Genomic DNA, 19,434 nt, shown 5'->3' with positions numbered 1-19,434 from the left:
TCTTGTTAGACCGCATGACGGCTCTCGAGCTGCGGATGGACTCACTTTGGAGCATGCGCGATGCTGAGGAGGTCGTGGATAGCACGTTTAGTGAATTGGTCACACCGCAGATTAGGATTGCTGAGGGAGAAAGGGAATGGGTGACCAAAAGGCAGAGAAAGAGCAGGAAGGCAGCGCAGGAGTCCCCTGCGGTCATCTCCCTCCAAAACAAGTATACCGTTTTGGATACTGTTGAGGGAGATGGCTCACCAGGGGAAGGCAGCAGTAGCCAGGTCCATGGCACCGTGGCTGGCTCTGCTGTTCCGAAGGGCGGGAAAAAGAGTGGAAGGGCTATAGTCGTAGGGGATTCGATTGTAAGGGGAGTAGATAGGCGGTTCTGTGGTCGAAAACGAGGCTCCCGAATGGTATGTTGCCTCCCAGGTGCACGGGTCAGGGACGTCTCAGATCGGCTGCAGAACATTCTAAAGGGGGAGGGTGAACAGCCAGTTGTCATTGTGCACATAGGCACTAATGATATAGGTAAAAAACGGGATGAGGTCCTACATGCAGAGTTTAGGGAGTTAGGAGCCAAGTTAAAAAGTAGGACCTCAAAGGTAGTAATCTCAGGATTACTACCAGTGCCACGTGATAGTCAGAGTAAAAATGAAAGAATAGTCAGGATGAATGCGTGGCTTGAGAGATGGTGCAGGAAGGAGGGGTTCAGATTTTTGGGACATTGGGACCGGTTCTGGGGGAGGTGGGACTATTACAAATTGGACGGTCTACACCTGGGCCGGACTGGAACCAATGTCCTTGGAGGTGCTTTTGCTAACGCTGTTGGGGAGGGATTAAACTAATGTGGCAGGGGGATGGGAACCAATTGAGGTCAGTTGACAGTAAGGAGGTAGTAACAAAAGCCTGTAAGGAACTAGATAATGAAGTCAGTGTGACTAAGGGGAAGAGCAGGCAGGGAGCAGATGATGAATATAAAGGGACTGGTGGTCTGAGGTGCATTTGTTTTAATGCAAGAAGTGTAGTAGGTAAGGCAGATGAACTTAGGGCTTGGATTAGTACCTGGGAGTATGATGTTATTGCTATTACTGAGACTTGGTTGAGGGAAGGGCATGATTGGCAACTAAATATCCCAGGATATCGATGCTTCAGGCGGGATAGAGAGGGAGGTAAAAGGGGTGGAGGAGTTGCATTACTGGTCAAAGAGGATATCACAGCTGTGCTGAAGGAGGGCACTATGGAGGACTCGAGCAGTGAGGCAATATGGACAGAACTCAGAAATAGGAAGGGTGCGGTAACAATGTTGGGGCTGTACTACAGGCCTCCCAACAGCGAGCGTGAGATAGAGGTACAAATATGTAAACAGATTATGGAAAGATGTAGGAGCAACAGGGTGGTGGTGATAGGAGATTTTAATTTTCCCAACATTGACTGGGATTCGCTTAGTGTTAGAGGTCCAGATGGAGCAGAATTTGTAAGGAGCATCCAGGAGGGTTTTCTAGAGCAGTATGTAAATAGTCCAACTCGGGAAGGGGCCATACTAGACCTGGTGTTGGGGAATGAGCCCGGCCAGGTTGTTGAAGTTTCAGTAGGGGACTACTTTGGGAATAGTGATCACAATTCCGTAAGCTTTAAAATACTCATGGACAAAGACGAGAGTGGTCCAAAAGGGAGAGTGCTAAATTGGGGGAAGGCCAACTACACCAAAATTCGGCAGGAGCTGGGAAATGTAGATTGGGAGCAGCTGTTTGAAGGTAAATCCACATGTGATATGTGGGAGGCTTTTAAAGAGAGGTTGATTAGCGTGCAGGAGAGACATGTTCCTGTGAAAATGAGGGATAGAAATGGCAAGATTAGGGAACCATGGATGACAGGTGAAATTGTGAGACTAGCTAAGAGGAAAAAGGAAGCATACATAAGGTCTAGGCGGCTGATGAAAGACGAAGCTTTGAAAGAATATCGGGAATGTCGGACCAATCTGAAACGAGGAATTAAGAGGGCTAAAAGGGGTCATGAAATATCTTTAGCAAACAGGGTTAAGGAAAATCCCAAAGCCTTTTATTCATATATAAGGAGAAAGAGGGTAACTAGAGAAAGGATTGGCCCACTAAAGGACAAAGGAGGAATGTTATGCTTGGACTCAGAGAAAATGGGTGAGATTCTAAACGAGTACTTTGCATCGGTATTCACCGAGGAGAGGGACATGACGGATGTTGAGGTTAGGAACAGATGTTTGATTACTCTAGGTCAAGTCGGCATAAGGAGGGAGGAAGTGTTGGGTATTCTAAAGGGCATTAAGGTGGACAAGTCCCCAGGTCCGGATGGGATCTATCCCAGGTTACTGAGGGAAGCGAGAGAGGAAATAGCTGGGGCCTTAACAGATATCTTTGCAGCATCCTTAAACACGGGTGAGGTCCCGGAGGACTGGAGAATTGCTAATGTTGTCCCCTTGTTTAAGAAGGGTAGCAGGGATAATCCAGGTAATTATAGACCGGTGAGCCTGACGTCAGTGGTAGGGAAGCTGCTGGAGAAGATACTGAGGGATAGGATCTATTCCCATTTGGAAGAAAATGGGCTCATCAGTGATAGGCAACATGGTTTTGTGCAGGGAAGGTCATGTCTTACCAACTTAATAGAATTCTTTGAGGAAGTGACAAAGTTGATTGATGAGGGAAGGGCTGTCGATGTCATATACATGGACTTCAGTAAGGCGTTTGATAAGGTTCCCCATGGCAGGCTGATGGAGAAAGTGAAGGCGCTTGGGGTCCAAGGTGTACTAGCTAGATGGATAAAGAACTGGCTGGGCAACAGGAGACAGAGAGTAGCAGTAGAAGGGAGTTTCTCAAAATGGAGACGTGTGACCAGTGGTGTTCCACAGGGATCCGTGCTGGGACCACTGTTGTTTGTGATATACATTAATGATTTGGAGGAAAGTATAGGTGGACTGATTAGCAAATTTGCAGACGACACTAAGATTGGTGGAGTAGCAGATAGTGAAGGGGACTGTCAGAGAATACAGCAGAATATAGATAGATTGGAGAGTTGGGCAGAGAAATGGCAGATGGAGTTCAATCAGGGCAAATGCGAGGTGATGCATTTTGGAAGATCCAATTCAAGAGTGAACTATACAGTAAATGGAAAAGTCCTGGGGAAAATTGATGTCCAGAGAGATTTGGGTGTTCAGGTCCACTGTTCCCTGAAGGTGGCAACGCAGGTAAATAGAGTGGTCAAGAAGGCATACGGCATGCTTTCCTTCATCGGACGGGGCATTGAGTACAAGAGTTGGCAGGTCATGTTACAGTTGTATAGGACTTTGGTTCGGCCACATTTGGAATACTGCGTACAGTTCTGTTCGCCACATTATCAAAAGGATGTGGATGCTTTGGAGAGGGTGCAGAGGAGGTTCACCAAGATGTTGCCTGGTATGGAGGGCGCTAGCTATGAAGAGAGGTTGAGCAGATTAGGATTATTTTAATTAGAAAGACGGAGGTTGAGGGGGGACCTGATTGAGGTGTACAAAATCATGAGAGGTATAGACAGGGTGGATAGCAAGAGGCTTTTTCCCAGAGTGGGGGTTTCAATTACTAGAGGACACGAGTTCAAAGTGAAAGGGGAAAAGTTTAGGGGGGATATGCGTGGAAAGTTCATTACGCAGAGGGTGGTGGGCACCTGGAACGCATTGCCAGCGGAGGTGGTAGATGCGGGCACGATGGAGTCTTTTAAGATGTATCTAGACAGATACATGAATGGGCAGGAAGAAAAGAGATACAGAACCTTAGAAAATAGGCGACATGTTTAGAGAGAGGATCTGGATCGGCGCAGGCTTGGAGGGCCGAAGGGCCTGTTCCTGTGCTGTAATTATCTTTGTTCTTTGTTCTTTTTTGTACACCAGGTACAGTTCATCCATCACCCCCATGCTCACTAACCTTTCCTGGCTCCAGGTCGGGCAATGTTACATCTTAATATACTCATTCTTGGGTGAAAATCTCTCAATGGCCTCCACCCTCCGATTCGGCCGATTCCCTTGCACATTTCCCATATTCCAGCAACTTCTTGTATTTTGATTATTTATCAATCCCTTTTTAAAGTGAATTTCCTTCCCTGTGGATCTCTCTCTGCATCAGTAGAGTCACTGGTATCGGTGCTGTGGAATCCACGCTGGTGGTCATTTCTGTTGTGGCCTGCACGCTACCCATGATGGAGAGGGTGCTAGTCCCTGAGTAACCTGCATGGACCTGCAGCAGGAACATGGTCTGAATTTGGCATCAATCAGGCGTTCTGGCAGCTTTCTAACTTGGTCTGCACTGACCACCTGTGTTCGTCACTCTCAGCTCAACAGACTATAGTTACAGTGTATCTCTGTCTGCAACATGACAAACAAATGGAGCACAGGCTGCAGTGAGGGGCTGATAAAAGTGGGAGGAGGGTGGGGGGGGTGCTCTGCCCTACCCAGCCGGGTTTCCCGAGATTACTTTTCCTACCTACATATAACCCAGGAGCAGTGTGTGAGGTGACTCTGATTCAATACGGAGGTGGTTACAGAGCTGTGCCACCTGCTACATTACGACCTGAAGCCTCACACCAGGGTGAGGACAGAGCTGCCAGTGGCCATTACGTTCACATTTTCATTGAACTTCTGTGAATCTGGATCTTTCCAGGGAGGAGCAGGCGGCATATTCAACATCTCCTAATATGTCATCCCTCGATGTACCCAGAAGGTGATGGAGGCATCCCATATGGTTTTTCAACTCAGTTGGGAGAAGCAGGATGAGAAGACCTGTAGTTTTAACAGGATGCCAGCATTCCCGCTGGGGTATGTGGCTCTGTGCAGCCTCCAAGTCAACAGGGAGAGGTACATAAACTGACATACTCTCAGTGCATGAATGTGCTGTTGGTGTGTGAACATGCCCAGTGCATCATGTTTGTGAATATCCACTAGCCTGGCAGCAGCCACAATTCCTTCACGGTGAAGTAGTCAGCCCTTCCCAGCGTCGTCAGCTCTCCTTGGAAAATGAGAAATTGTCTGCTCGGAGACAAATCCCTCCATACACGGTTCATTTTCCTCCCACCCACCATTGCCCCCACCCCATCACTCAAAATGCAAGGACATCAAGCATATAATGAGAGCAAAGCAGTCACTAAAAACATCATGGAGAAGACCATCGGCTTCCAATGCCTGAACCGTTCAGGGGAAGCCCTCCAGTACACATTGAAGCAGGTGCCCAAGTTCATTATATACATTAATGATTTGGAGGAAAGTATAGGTGGTCTGATTAGCAAGTTTGCAGACGGCACTAAGATTGGTGGAGTAGCAGATAGTGAAGGGGACTGTCAGAGAATACAGCAGAAGATAGATAGATTGGAGAGTTGGGCAGAGAAATGGCAGATGGAGTTCAATCAGGGCAAATGCGAGGTGATGCATTTTGGAAGATCCAATTCAAGAGTGAAATGGACAGTAAATGGAAAAGTCCGGGGGAAAATTGATGTACAGAGAGATTTGGGTGTTCAGGTCCATTGTTCCCTGAAGGTGGCAACGCAGGTCAATAGAGTGGTCAAAAAGGCATACGGCATGCTTTCCTTCATCGGACGGGGTATTGAGTAGAAGGGTTGGCAGGTCATGTTCCATTTGTATAAGACTTTGGTTCGGCCATATTTGCAATACTGCGTGCAGTTCTGGTCACCACATTACCAAAAGGATGTAGATGCTTTGGAGAGGGTGCAGAGGAGGTTCACCAGGATGTTGCCTGGTATGGAGGGCGCTAGCTATGAAGAGAGGTTGAAAAGATTAGGATTATTTTCATTAGAAAGACGGAGGTTGAGGGGGGACCTGATTGAGGTGTACAAAATCATGAGAGGTATAGACAGGGTGGATAGCAAGAAGCTTTTTTTTCAGAGTGGGGGATTCAATTACTAGGGGTCACGAGTTCAAAGTGAAAGGGGAAACGTTTAGGTGCGATATGCGTGGAAAGTTCTTTCCGCAGAGGGTGGCGGGTGCCTGGAACGCGTTGCCAGCGGAGGTGGTAGATGCGGGCATGATAACGTCTTTTAAGATGTATCTAGACAGATACATGAATGGGCAGGAAGCAAAGAGATACAGACCCTTAGAAAATAGGCGACATGTTTAGATAGAGGATATGGATCGGCGCAGGCTTGGCGGGCCGAAGGGCCTGTTCCTGTGCTGTAATTTTCTTTGTTCTTTGTTCATGGTGTTCTGCTGCACCATTCATATCATTGCCATCATGAGAATACAAGTATTGCGACCAGGAATTCAGAGAGAGGAGGCAGAGAGGATTTTTTTCTGGAGACCTTCCACCCGAACTGACTATCAGAGAATTCCTGATAAGATTCTGGTTCCAAAAGGATCATGCGTCCATATAACCATACAAATTAGGAGCAGAAGTCGGCTATTCAGCCCATATAGCTTGCTCTGCCATTTAATGCTATCATATCTGATTTGTTTTCTGTCTTAAATTCCACATTCCCATTTACCCCCGATAATCTTTCGTTCCATTTCCAAACAAGAATCTATCTTCCTCAGCTTTAAACATATTCAATTACCCCACCCCCACCACCTTCTGAGGAAGAACATTCCAAAGTCACACGACCCTCTGAGAGAAAAAACATTCTCCTCGTCTCTGTCCTCAATGGGCGGCACTTAATTTTCATCAGTGCATGCTAGTTCTGGACTCACCCACAAGAGGAAACATCCCCTCCACATTCACCCTGTCAAAACCGTTCAGGAGCTTATATACTTCAGTCAAGTCTCCCCTCACTCTTCTAAGTTCCAATGAAAACATGCCCGGCCTGTCCAACATTTCCACATCAAACAACCCACTCATTCCAGGTATCAACCTAGTAAATATCCTCTGAACAGCCTCCAATGCATATGTATCCTTCCTTAAATAAGGAGACAAAAACTGTACGCAGTATTCTAACTGTTGTCTCACCAACGCCCTGCATAACGGAAGCATAACATTCTTACTTTTATTTCCTCCCGTAATAAAAGGTCGCATTCTATTAGCCTTCTTTATTAATTGCTAAAACTGCATACTAACCTTTTGTGACTCATGCACTAGAACACCTGGACCGCTCTGCACCTCGGAATTCTGCAATCACTCCCCCTTTAAGAAATACTCTGTTTTTTTTATTCTTCCTGCCAAAGTGAACAACTTCGCATTTTCCCACATTATAATCCATCTGTCAGATTTCTACCCACTCACTCAACCGACCTCTAACAGTCTGCAACCTCCTTATGTCGCTTCCCACCATGGATCCCCCAATTCACCACCATTACACCCATCTGAGATGCACCATCACAGCGTCTCCTTGGTCATAATCGCGCAATAATAAACCCCCACAAAACCCTTTCTATTGAAATATTTATCCAACAACATTTTCAATTATACAAACAAAACTGAACTATTTACTCTTGTGTATTCCCTCAGTGCCTGTTTTGCGGGTTCCCTCGACTTGCCTAACGCTGCTACACAGTGCTTACCTAGTGGCTGCAGCATGGCTGGTGGAAGACAGACGACTTGCACTGGGGTAGACTGCAGATGGACTTGCAGGACGCTCGAGAGCAACTCTGGGCTTTGAGGGCTCGAATTCAGACTGCACCACATCGGCATGTGAAGCAGCAGCCTGGACTGGCTGATGGGCAACAGCAAGAACACTGGTGGAATAGCAGTGAAGGGAGAACAAATACTGACATCCTCAGAGAGGACAGCATGTTTGTGCTCCACGGAGCCACTGCCAGTAACATGGGGCAACACACCAGCAATCCTCGTAATCTACTTGGTTACAGAATGCTCGACAACTGTGAGAGCCTGCAAAAACCTTTGAGCACTGAGATCCACAGCCATGATGGCAGCAGTCTGATCCTGCATGGCAGCAAGCATGGATCTCATGACCTCAGTCTGAGCTTCCACTGTCGCACTGAAACGTTGGGTGTCTGCCGCCTGTGCTGCAGTGGAAGCTGAGACGATGGTTACCAGACGCTGTATCATGGCTGGGTTCGTGAGTGCTGTCATCGAGTTAGTGACCAATTCCACAGCAGAAAGAATGGGCTTCATGAGCCACATCCTCAGCGACATTGGAATTGGAATCCTCCATATTACTTGATGGTGACAACAGACATTTTGACAGGCCTGTCAATGGATAAAGTGTCTCAATGCACAAGTCCATCAGCATTCTCCTGTATGATGCTCCAACAATATTCTCAGCTGAGTCCTGTGTATTATAACTCGTTCGCGACCTTGCCCTCCTGTGAGTTGACACACGAGCTATCATTTAACCTGGCCTGGCTGCAGCCCACGCGTTTTTTGGTGACACACCAGGTGCAGATTCTGACTCAAGACCAGCCTCTAAGATAAACGCAGTGTCAGCATTTGAATTGGTAGCTGTGAGCAACAGTCCAAGTGATGGGGTGTCACCATCAGTGCTGTGCTGATTCTCTCTCTCGGTCTCCCGGAGCTGATGTGACTGGGAAGCTGGCAGTTTTGGGTTATCATTGGGAAGTATAAATCAGAAGGGGATGGTTGGGGTGAGGAATTGGGGTGGGATGGAATGCTGAACGTCCATGGGCCCACTATCTGCGACCTGTCCATCATCTCAGAGGGCAGGATGAGGGAGAGGTTGTGAGACCATAGCATCATCCTGAATGCTCTCATTAATGTCGGATGCTGGATGCTCTATCACAGCTGGTCACATGATGTGGAGAACCATCTCCTCCATCAGGCTCCGGGGATGAAGGTAAGCCGAGATAGTGTTGCACTGTGTTTGCGATGATTTGCCTGCCATAGCTGAATAGCTAGAAGTATGTGGGCGCAGTGAAAGGTGTGTGCCCTTTAGTTAAGCAAATCTGCTGTCCGAACCTGGTCTGGCCTTCATGTGACTCCAGATGCACAGCAATGTACTTGACTCTTAACTGTCCTGCGAAATGGCCGAGCAAGGCATTGAATTGTCAAGTGAAAGCAGGGATTGGCAACAAATGCTGGCTTCGACAACGACACCCATATCCTATGAATTTCATTTACAAAGGTCTGGGAATGGTGTTTCAGAGTTTTTCACAAGGGTCGTTGTCTCGAAGACATTTCTGGTCATGATAATGTGCAGCTGCATGTTCACATATTTAAAGAACTGTTACTTAGAAATTGTAATCTTCTACCCTTGACTGGTTTACTCTATGGTTCGAACATAAGAATGGTGAGAAATAAGGAGACAACACTCAAAGGTCAAATTCAATGCCAATGACTTTACTAGATTCGGCAGGTATACAAATGTTAAAAACAAAACAAAACAATAGTCAGCAATACACCTGTTGACAAGACACCCATTAGTCACAAATAGGTTGCAGGGAGTCATACATAGATAAGCAACCAGTAGGCGGTCACTTTCCTGCTGATTGTTCAGTAGCTGACCAAACTATGTCCATGTTTGGAACAAGGTTGTAACGAGTTCAGGAGCTGAGTGGCCCTGACGGAAGCTAAACTGAGCGTCAGCGAGCAGTTAATTGCTAAGCAAGTGCTGCTTGATAGCACTGTTGACGACTCCTTCCATCACTTACTGATGACTGAGAGTCGACAGATAGAACATTAACCTGGGCCTCTAGGTTACTAGTCTAGTGACATTACCGCGATGCCACTGCCTGCTCTGCATTTTCCAGTGCACGTGAAGTTTGTCCAAAGTTCTAACTTGACATCAAAGTGAAACATAACCTTAAAGTCAGTCTTTATTGGTCATTACTAATTTTGAAGACTTTTTTGCCTTTTTGTTAAACATTCCATCGACAACGTGTTTTTTTTTCACGAGTAATTCTGTTAATCTGTAATAAAAACAGCTTACATCTGTTAACAGGTGACCTAACCTCTGATAAGGCTTTCTGGCCTTTACGATGCAGGCTGGTCAGATTCAGTTGATTCTCTGCACACCTGTACAAAGTGACACAAGGGCAATTGGGGATAAGGAACAAATGCTCGCCTTGTCGGCGATACCTACATCCCATGAGCAGGATCAAGATAACGATAGCGTCCTCTATTTCATTTAAATTTATTGATTCTCCTAGGTTGAATATCTTCACAAATCTCAAACAGGAATCGATCAGTATGACAGACTGCAGAAACCAGACCATTCCATCCATCCGATCCGGGATGGAAATGCATTCTCTCCTGTCACAGGTCAGACAGCAGAAACCAGGCCATTGCATCCATTCCATTCGGAATAGAAAACCATTCTCATCTGTCATAGGTCAGACCGCCGAGACCAGGCAATTCCATCCATCAGATCCAGGAGAGTAAACATACTCAACTGTCAAAGGTCATACAGCAGAGATCAGGCCATTCCATACATCCGATTCGGGATAGAAAATCATTCTCACCTGTCACAGCTCAGACATCAGAGACCAGGTGATTGCATCCATCCAAACCAGGATATACGAACATTCAAATTAGGATCAGCAGTAGTCCAATGACCCCTCGAGCCTGCTGCACCATTCAATAAGTTCATGGCTGAACTCTTTGCTCCACAGTGTCACCTGCCACTGATAATCGTGCACTCCCGTGCTGAACGAGAATCCATTTGTCTCTGCCTTAAAAATATTCAAACACTCTGCTTCCACTGCCTTTTGAGTGAAATCCAAAGGCTCAACGACCCTCTGAGAGAAAAAGAAAAATCTCCTCAACGTTGTCTTAAATGGAGATCCCTTATTTTTAAACTGTGACTCCTAGTTTGAGATTCTCCCACAAGCAAAAACACCGTTTCCACATCTACCCTGTCAATACCTCTCAGGATCTTATATGTTTCAGTCATGTCGCCTCTTACTATTCCAAATTCCAGCGGATACAAGCCTAGCCTGTCCAATCTTTTCCCGTAAGACTGGCCACAAATTCCAGGTATTAGTCTAGTCAACCTTATCTGTACTGCCTCCAACGCATTTACATCCTTCCTTAAATGAGGAGACCAGTGTTGTACACAGTAATCCAGATGTGACCTCACCAATGCCCTGTGTAGCCGAAGCATAACCTCCCTCCTTATGCATTCAATTCACCTCACGATAAACAATAACACTCTATTAGCTTTCCTAATTATGTGCTGTACCTGCAAACTAATTATTTGCGATTCCTGCACTAGAACACCAAGATCCCTGTCCATCTCAGAGCTCTGCAGTCTTTCAGCATTTAGATAATATGGTTCTTTGACATTCTTCCTACCAAAGTGGACATTTTTGCACTTTCCCATATTATGCTCCATTTGCCAGTTCTGTGCCCACTCATTAACCTATCTATGTCTCTTTGCAGCCACCTTGTGTCTTTTCCACAATGTACTTTACTCCCTATCTTTGTGTCATCTGCAAATTTAACAACCATACCTTTGGCCCCTTCATCTAAGTAATTTATATAAATCGTAAAAAGTTGATGCCCCAGTACAGACCCCCATGGCACACCACTCGTTATATCTTTCCAACCAGAAAATGACCTATTTATGCCTACTCTCTTTTAACTGTTAGCTCCCCAAAATTCTATCCATGGCAATATGTTACCCCCTGCAACATGACCTTTTTCCCCCATGCAGTAGCATTTGATGTGGCACCTTTTCAAATGCGTTCTGGAAAGCTGAGGACAATACATCACAGGTTCCACTTTATCCACAGCACATGTAACACTCAGCTTTCACAAAACCATGTTGAGTCTGCCTGATAAGCTTGAATTTTCCTAAATACCCTTCGCTTACATATTTAATAATACCTTCTGACATTTTCCCCAAGGAAGACGTTAAGCTACCTGGCCTTTAGGTTCCTGCTTTCTGCCTCCATCCCTTTTTGAATAAAGGAGCTACATTCACTATTTTCCAATCTAAAGGAACCTTCCCCGAATATAAGCAATTTTGGAAAATTAAAATCAACGCATAAATCATTCTCCCCTGACACAGACCAGGCAGCAGAGTCCAGGTCATTCCATCCATTCAATCCGGGGACAGAAAACGCATTCTCACCTGTTACAGTTCAGACAGCAGATACCAGGCCATTCCATCCATCAGATCCTGTATCGAAGACCATTCTCACCTGTCACAGGTCAGAAAGCAGAGACCAGACCACTGACTCCTGACTTGTGCCTTGCCGATGGTGGACACGATTTGGGGAGTCAGGAGGTGAGTTACTCGCCACAGTCTTCCTTGCGTCTGACTTGCTCGTGTAGCCAAAGTATTTAATGGCTACTCCAGTTCAGTTTCTGGTTAAGGGTAACCCCCAGGATCTTGATAATGGGGGATTCAGCGATAGTAATCCCTTTGAATGTCAAGGGGACATGGTTAGATTCTCTCTTGCTGGAGTTGCTCATTGCCTGCTACTTTTGTGGTGCGAATATTACTGGACAGTTATCAAACAAACCTGCATATTGTACAGGTCTTGTTGCATTTCTACACGGACTGATGAAGCAGCAGAGGATGGTTGAGCCCAGGGTACTACCCTGAGGAACTCCTGCAGCGATGTCCTGGAGCTGAGATGATTGAACTGCAACAACCACAAACATCTTTCTTTGTGCTCGGACCGACACAAACCGTTGCAGAGTTTTCCCCTTGATTCCCATTGACTCCAGTTTTGCTCGGGCTCCTTCATGCCGTACTCAGTCCCAACAGTAACCCCTAGGGAACTCCAATAAAAACCTTCCTATAGGCCGGAAAAGATCCATTAACCAATACTTTTTGTTTCCTGTCAGTTTTTCAATCCCTTTTATTCCATGAGCTATATCTTTGTTCACATGTCTGTTGTGTGGCACTGTATCAAATGCCTTTTGGAAGTCCAGGTACACCACATCAACTGCATTGCCTTCATAAACCCACTCTCTTTCCTCCTAAAAAAAAACTCTTGCAAGTTACTTAAAATGGTTTTCCATAAAGAATTCCATACTGTCTTTCCTTAGGTATCCCTCATTTGTCCATGCGACTATTCATTTTTTCACAAATTATTGTTTCAATAAATTTCCCCTCTACCAATGTTAAACTGACTGACTGCAGTTCCTGGGCTTATCTTGTTACGACTGACCGCTCAAGTATATATATATCCAATCAAATTAGACTGTTCTCATTGCGTGAGCAATACACTGTTAAATCATTCCCGGCATTCTGCAGATCGCCTAACATATCACTTTAAACTTTCTAAATTAAAGACATCTAAAGCCGAATTGAACTATCTGGCAAACTCCGAATGAGGCAAACCAAACCAGATATCTTTAGACCAACAAATTAACTGTTTATCAGAAAAACTAAACTCTTAAACACTACTAACATATAAACAGCATTAGAAAACAGCTTTCTTTGTGATTTGCACTTCCCGATTATTAATTCTCTGATTAAAGTCCACTTGCAGTATTCCAGGTTCCAATGAGGAAAGAAAAATGACCAACATCCAAAACTTCAACTCCTCCTTCATCCAGCGAGGACATCTGCAGATTAACAAATTGCAAATACTTTGATGAATTAATTTTGCTTTCGAATATTGAGGGGTGAAAAAGTGATCAGTCGAAAATTCACCTTCCTTCGGTTTAAATTATCAGTGATCTCTGTTCCTTTCATGCTCATGCTGTCTGTCTCTGTGTCTCTCAAAAGCTGGTTTTTCAGCTAGTTTCAAAAATTAATTGTCATATTTTATCTCGATTCTACAGTCTCTGAATGGCTGTTGCAAAACCTACTCGGAAACAGGCTATTTTAGATCTAGTAATATGCAATGTGGTAGGATTAATAAGAAATATCATAATTATCGTCCTCCAGGGGGTAGCAGTCACAACATGGTAGAAATTCTAATGCAGTTTGAGGACGAGCAATTTGGGTTTCAGACCAGTGTCCCCAACTTAAACAAGAGCAATTACAGAGGTATGAAGAAAGAGTTGTCTAAAACAGGCTGGGAAAATAGACTAAGGGGAAGATAAGTGGATGAGAAGTGGCAGACATTTTACCAGATATGTCATAACGCTCAGCAAAAAATAATCAAGGTCAAAAAGAAGACTCGATGAGAAGGATGAACCACCCGTGGTTAACAAAGGCGGTCAAGGAGAGTATCCCATCAAAAACTAAGGCATACAAAGTGGCAACAACTAGTGGTACGCAAGAGGATTGGGAATCTTTTAAGGAACCAGCAGCGGATGCCTAAAAAGCTAATTAAGACGGAGAAAATTGATTATGAAAGCAAATTGGCAATAAATATAAAAAAACAAACAACAAGAGCTTCTATATAAGAAGAAAGGGAGTCGCTAAAGTGAGCGTGGGACCCTTGGAGGATGTGACTGGTGAATTGATAATGGGGAACAGGGAAATGGCAGAATATTTAAACCAATATTTTGCATTGGAATTGACGATGGGGGACACTACAAACACCCCACAGATATCAGATAAGCAAAGAGCTAATGGGAGTAAAGATCTTGTAACAGTCTCTTTCACGACGGAAAGTATTTGACTAACTAATTGGACTAAAGGCAAACAAGTCGCCAGGACCTGATGTGCTTCATCCAAGGGTTTTAAAGGAAGGAACTGCAATGAAAGAGGAGGCAGTGGTCGAAATATTCCAGAACTCACTGGATTCCAGGAGGGTCCCAGCGGATTGGAAAACCGCTAATGTGACACGCCTGTTCAAGAAGGGAGGGAGACAAAAAGCAGGAAACTATAGGCCAGTCAGCCTAACATCGGTCATTGGGAAAATGCTAGAGTTCATTATTAAGGAAGAAATTGCAGACATTTAGAAAAGGTTAAAGCAATCAAACAGAGTCAACATGATTTGAGAAAGGGAAATCATGTTTGACACATTTGTTAGAGTGGTTTGAGGATATAACAAGCAGAATTTATAAAGGGAACCAGGAGATGTAGTGTATTTGGATTTGCAGAAGGCATCCGATAAGTTGCCACAGAAAAGATTATTGCACAAGAGAGGAACTCACGGTATTGGGCGTCATATATTAGCATGAACTGAGGATTTGTTAACGCACAGTAGACAGAGAGTGGGGATTAATGGGTCTTTTTCAAGGTGGAAAGACGGAAGTAGTGGAGGGCAGCAAGGATCAGTCCTAAGGTCTCAATTATTCACTATTTGTATTAATGACTTGGAGGAGGGGTCAGAGTGTAAGACATCCAAATTTGCTGATGATACAAAAACAGGTGGGAGGGCATCTTGTGATGCGGACAGAAGGAATTTGCAAGGGGATATAGTTAGGTAGAGTGAGTGGGCAAAAACTTGGAAGATGCTTTAGAAAGCTTTCCAGAACATACTCGAGGAACTCCTTCCCCTTTCTGACCTCTACACTACTGCTCCTCCAGTCTACATTCGGATAATTAAACTCTTCCTTGATAACTACTCCATAATCCCTGCATCTCTCTGTAAAACAGACACAACAAATATCTTTTCATGAACACTTTTATTCAACGACACGTTGAATTCACACTTGTGTATTCCATAGTGCCTGTATTAAGGGTTCCCTCAAATTGCCTAGTGCTCCTGCACGGTGCTACCCCAGTGGCTGCAGAATGGTTGGTGTAAGGCTGCTGACTTTCACTGAGGGAGGTTGTAGATGGTCTTGCATGACTCCCTCGAGCAGCTCTGGGTCTTGACGTCTCGCATTCGGACGACATTAGTTCCCCATGGTCAGCAGCAGCCTGAGCTGGTTTCTGGGTATCAGCGAAAACACTGGTGGAGTATCAGTGAAGGAAGACAAATTCTGCCAGCCTCAGAGTGGACAGCAGGTTCGTGCTCCACGGAGCCACTGCCTGTCCCACGGAGCGATACCTCAGAAATCCGATTAATCCTCTGGATCTCTGAGTGCTGGACTGCGGTGAGAGCCTTAAAACCCCTTTGACAACTGAGATCCACTGCCATAATGGAAGCACTAAGATCCTGCATGGCAGCAAGCATGGATCTTATGACCTCGGTCTGACATTCCACTGCAACACCGAGACGTTGAGTGTCTGCCACCTGTGCTGCAGTGGAAACTGCGATAATGATCACCAGACGCTGTATCAAGGCTGGGTCCGCTGGTGCTGTCATGGACTTAGTGACCACTTCCACTAGGGAAAGAATGGGTTTCAAGCTCTGTGCAATGTCCTGTGCCCTGTTGGAGTCGGACTCCTCTAAGTTCCTAAACAGTGACAACAGACTGTCTGACAGGACTGTCAATGGACAAAGTATCTCAGTGGACATGTATATCAGCATTTTCCTGTCTGTTGCCCCATTAAATTTCTCATCTTAAGTGAGCTGGCACATGCAATCACCACGTGCAGGTCCCGACTCTATTCCAACCTCGACGGTACACGCAGTGTAAATATTTTAGCAGGTGGTTGTGAGTCCCGGACCTGCTAATGGATATTCACCATCAGTGCTGCACTGCTGCTCTCTCTTTCTCTCTCTCTCTCTGTCCCTGAGAGCTGCTGTGACTGGGAAGCTGGCAGTTTTAGGTTATAATTGGGAAGTATATCATCAGAAGGGGAGGATTTGGGTGAGGTTTTGGGGATTGGCTGGAAAGCAGGAGATCCAGGTACCGCCAACTGCAGCTTGTACATCATATCAGACAGCAAGATGAGGGGGAGCTAGGAGTTAAGAGACGTCATAAGGAAAGAACGTTGCATCACCCTTGAAGCTACCAGCCAGCTTCACACACAGTTAGGATCCTGTTAAGCTTACAGTCACCCAGCTTACAGTGCGGGTCACCCTGGGCGGCATGTATAATTCATGGCAATGAGGAGGCAGCAGGAAGTTTTGTGTGTCACCAGGAACAGGCACGGGCAGATCAAGAATCACAAACCCTAGGCCTGAAAAGAAGGACAAATCTGATTTTTCATGTTTCTCACCTTTTTCATTGTTTTCCATTTTCTCTTTCACCCTGTCTCACACTCTCACTTTTTCAGTTTCGGTCTGGCTCATAGAATCAGAGACAATGCAGCATAGAAGGAGGCTATTCGGCCCATTGTGTCAGTGTTGTCACTTTGAAATATTATCTAATCAATTCTGCTCCCCTGCTCTTTCCCCAGACTCCTGCATTTTTATCCTTTTCAAGTTTTTGCCAAATTCACTTTTGCAAGATATTTTTGAATCTGTTTCCACCATATAGCCTGACAATGAATTCTAAACCCAATAACTCACAGCGTAAGAAAATTTTCCGCATTTCCCCTCAGTGTCTTTGCAAATAAACATCAAACTGTGTCTGAATATTGCACTTTCTGACACTGGAAACCTTTTCACCTTAATTACACAATCAAGACTCTTCGTGATTTTGAATTTCTATATTTAATCTCCCTTTATCCTTCACTGCTCCACAGAGGACAAAGAATAAAACGACAGAAAATGTCGGAAATAGTACTGATGATAGGTCACATATCTGAAACAATAACTCTGTTTAAGTCACCACAGATGCTGCCAGAACTGCTGAGTATTTCCAGCACTTTCTGTTTTACCTTATGTATTTTCTGTGCGAATTAAAATTTTAGAAGATTGAAGCCATTGTTTTCAGTCCCCATTGCACACACCATTAACAGCGACCGACTTTATCCCTCTCCCTGACTACTGTGTGAGACTAAAGCAGACTGTTTACAAACTTGGTGTCATATTTGACCCCAAGATGATCTTTCAACCACATATATGCACTTTCACTAAAATGGCCTATCCCCACCTCAGTTACATCGCCTGACTTTGTTTCTCTCGCAGCTCCTCTGCTTAAAACCCTCATTCAAGTATTCGTTCCCACCAAGACGTCTGCAGTACTAAAAGTGACCACCTCTCCTGGTGCTGGTGCCGATACTGATGAGCTGCCAGTTCTCTGATTGGCCAGCAGCTGTTGGAGGTGGGATCCTCATCTTGAAAGGGACTTGGATCCCAGCATAAGACATTTAGACAAAAAAAACGCACGATCGCTTTGGGGCGAGGTGGGGGTGGGTGGCACGAAAAGGCCGAGGTTCTGTTAACCCCGCCTGTCTGGCCCGCTGCTAAGAGCCACGCCTGCAACACATGTCCAGCCCCATATCACGGAAATAGCCTCCTGTCCCACAACACACTAACATACCTATGTTAATCTTATATTGGCCTCTTGTGCATCCCTGATTTTAATCTCGTCACCACTGGTGGTAGTACCTTCAGTTGTATGGGCCCTAAGCTCTGTAATACCATCTCCGCGCCTCTCCAGCTAACTTTATGTCTTTAAAACACTCCTTGAAGCATATTTCTTTGATCCAGATTTTGGTAATCTTATCTACAATCTCCTTATGTAACTCGGTATCTTATTTTGTTATATAATGCACCGATGAAACATCTTGGGACTTTTTACGACATTAAAGGTGCTGTAGAAATACAATTTGTGGTTATTGTTTCTGCCCAGTCCATCACCCTGTTTGTGCCCTCATGAATTCTATTACTATCCAACATTTAATTTCCTGCTCAAGAGCGATGTGCAACAGACGTTGCAAATCTGAAATAAAAACCGAAAATGCTGGATATATTCATCAGGTCTGGCAGCACCTGTGGAGAGAGAAACACAGTTAATGTTTCAGGTCAATGACCATTCATCAGAACTGGGAGAGATTAGAAATGTATCAGATTTTAAACCAGACAGGGACGTGAGGGAGGGGAAGGATTATGATTAACATTGATTTTAACATTTCAGTCTCATCCGGAACAGTTTCAGTTCCTGTATTCCATCCCCGTGTGTAATTTTCATTTAATCTCTCCTGCCTTCCACCCTATTACAACACTTCTCTTGTTCTTTCAGCTTCGATCATTTCACTACATCACTGGAAACAGGAACATACTTTAAATCTCAATAAGGCCTCAAGCAAACTGGTAACTTTGCTCCTAGACTGATGTATAATTTCTCTATTTATTCCCTTTCCTTACAGTTAACTTGCTGACGATTGGGATCTTATCTCGGGGAAAATGCGGGCTCTCCAAATGTGTCACTCGCTACCTGGTAGCCTTGGCAGCGGCGGATCTACTGGTCATTTTCCTGGATGTGATATTGAGACACATTCCCATTGTTTATCCGGAACAGTTTCAGTTCCTGTATTCCATCCCCGTGTGTAATATTCACGCCATCCTGCTTTACGCAGCCACAGACTGTTCTGTCTGGTTCACCGTCAATTTCACTTTCGATAGATTTGTGGCGATTTGTTGCCAGAAGCTGAAAAGGAAATATTGCAGCGAGAAAACGGCGGCTGTGGTTCTGGGAACAGTGATTGTGCTGAGCTGTTTAAAGAACATCTTCTGGTATTTTATGTTCACAGGTCGGTATTTGCTGTGGAACATCCCATGGTTTTGTGATGCAGCAGAGCATTCTCGGAATTCACGTGTCTGGGGAACAATCGAGTTCCTCCATTACATTCTAACACCGTTTGTCCCATTTATAGTGATTCTACTGCTCAATGCTGTCACCGTCAGACACATTTTAGTGAGCAGTAGAGGACGCAGGAGACTCCGGGATCATA

This window comes from Heterodontus francisci, unplaced genomic scaffold (genome assembly GCF_036365525.1).
Source record: "Heterodontus francisci isolate sHetFra1 unplaced genomic scaffold, sHetFra1.hap1 HAP1_SCAFFOLD_386, whole genome shotgun sequence".
In the NCBI taxonomy this organism is placed as follows: domain Eukaryota; kingdom Metazoa; phylum Chordata; class Chondrichthyes; order Heterodontiformes; family Heterodontidae; genus Heterodontus; species Heterodontus francisci.
The sequence above is the reverse complement of the archived record's forward strand: the minus strand, read 5'-3'. Positions refer to the sequence as shown.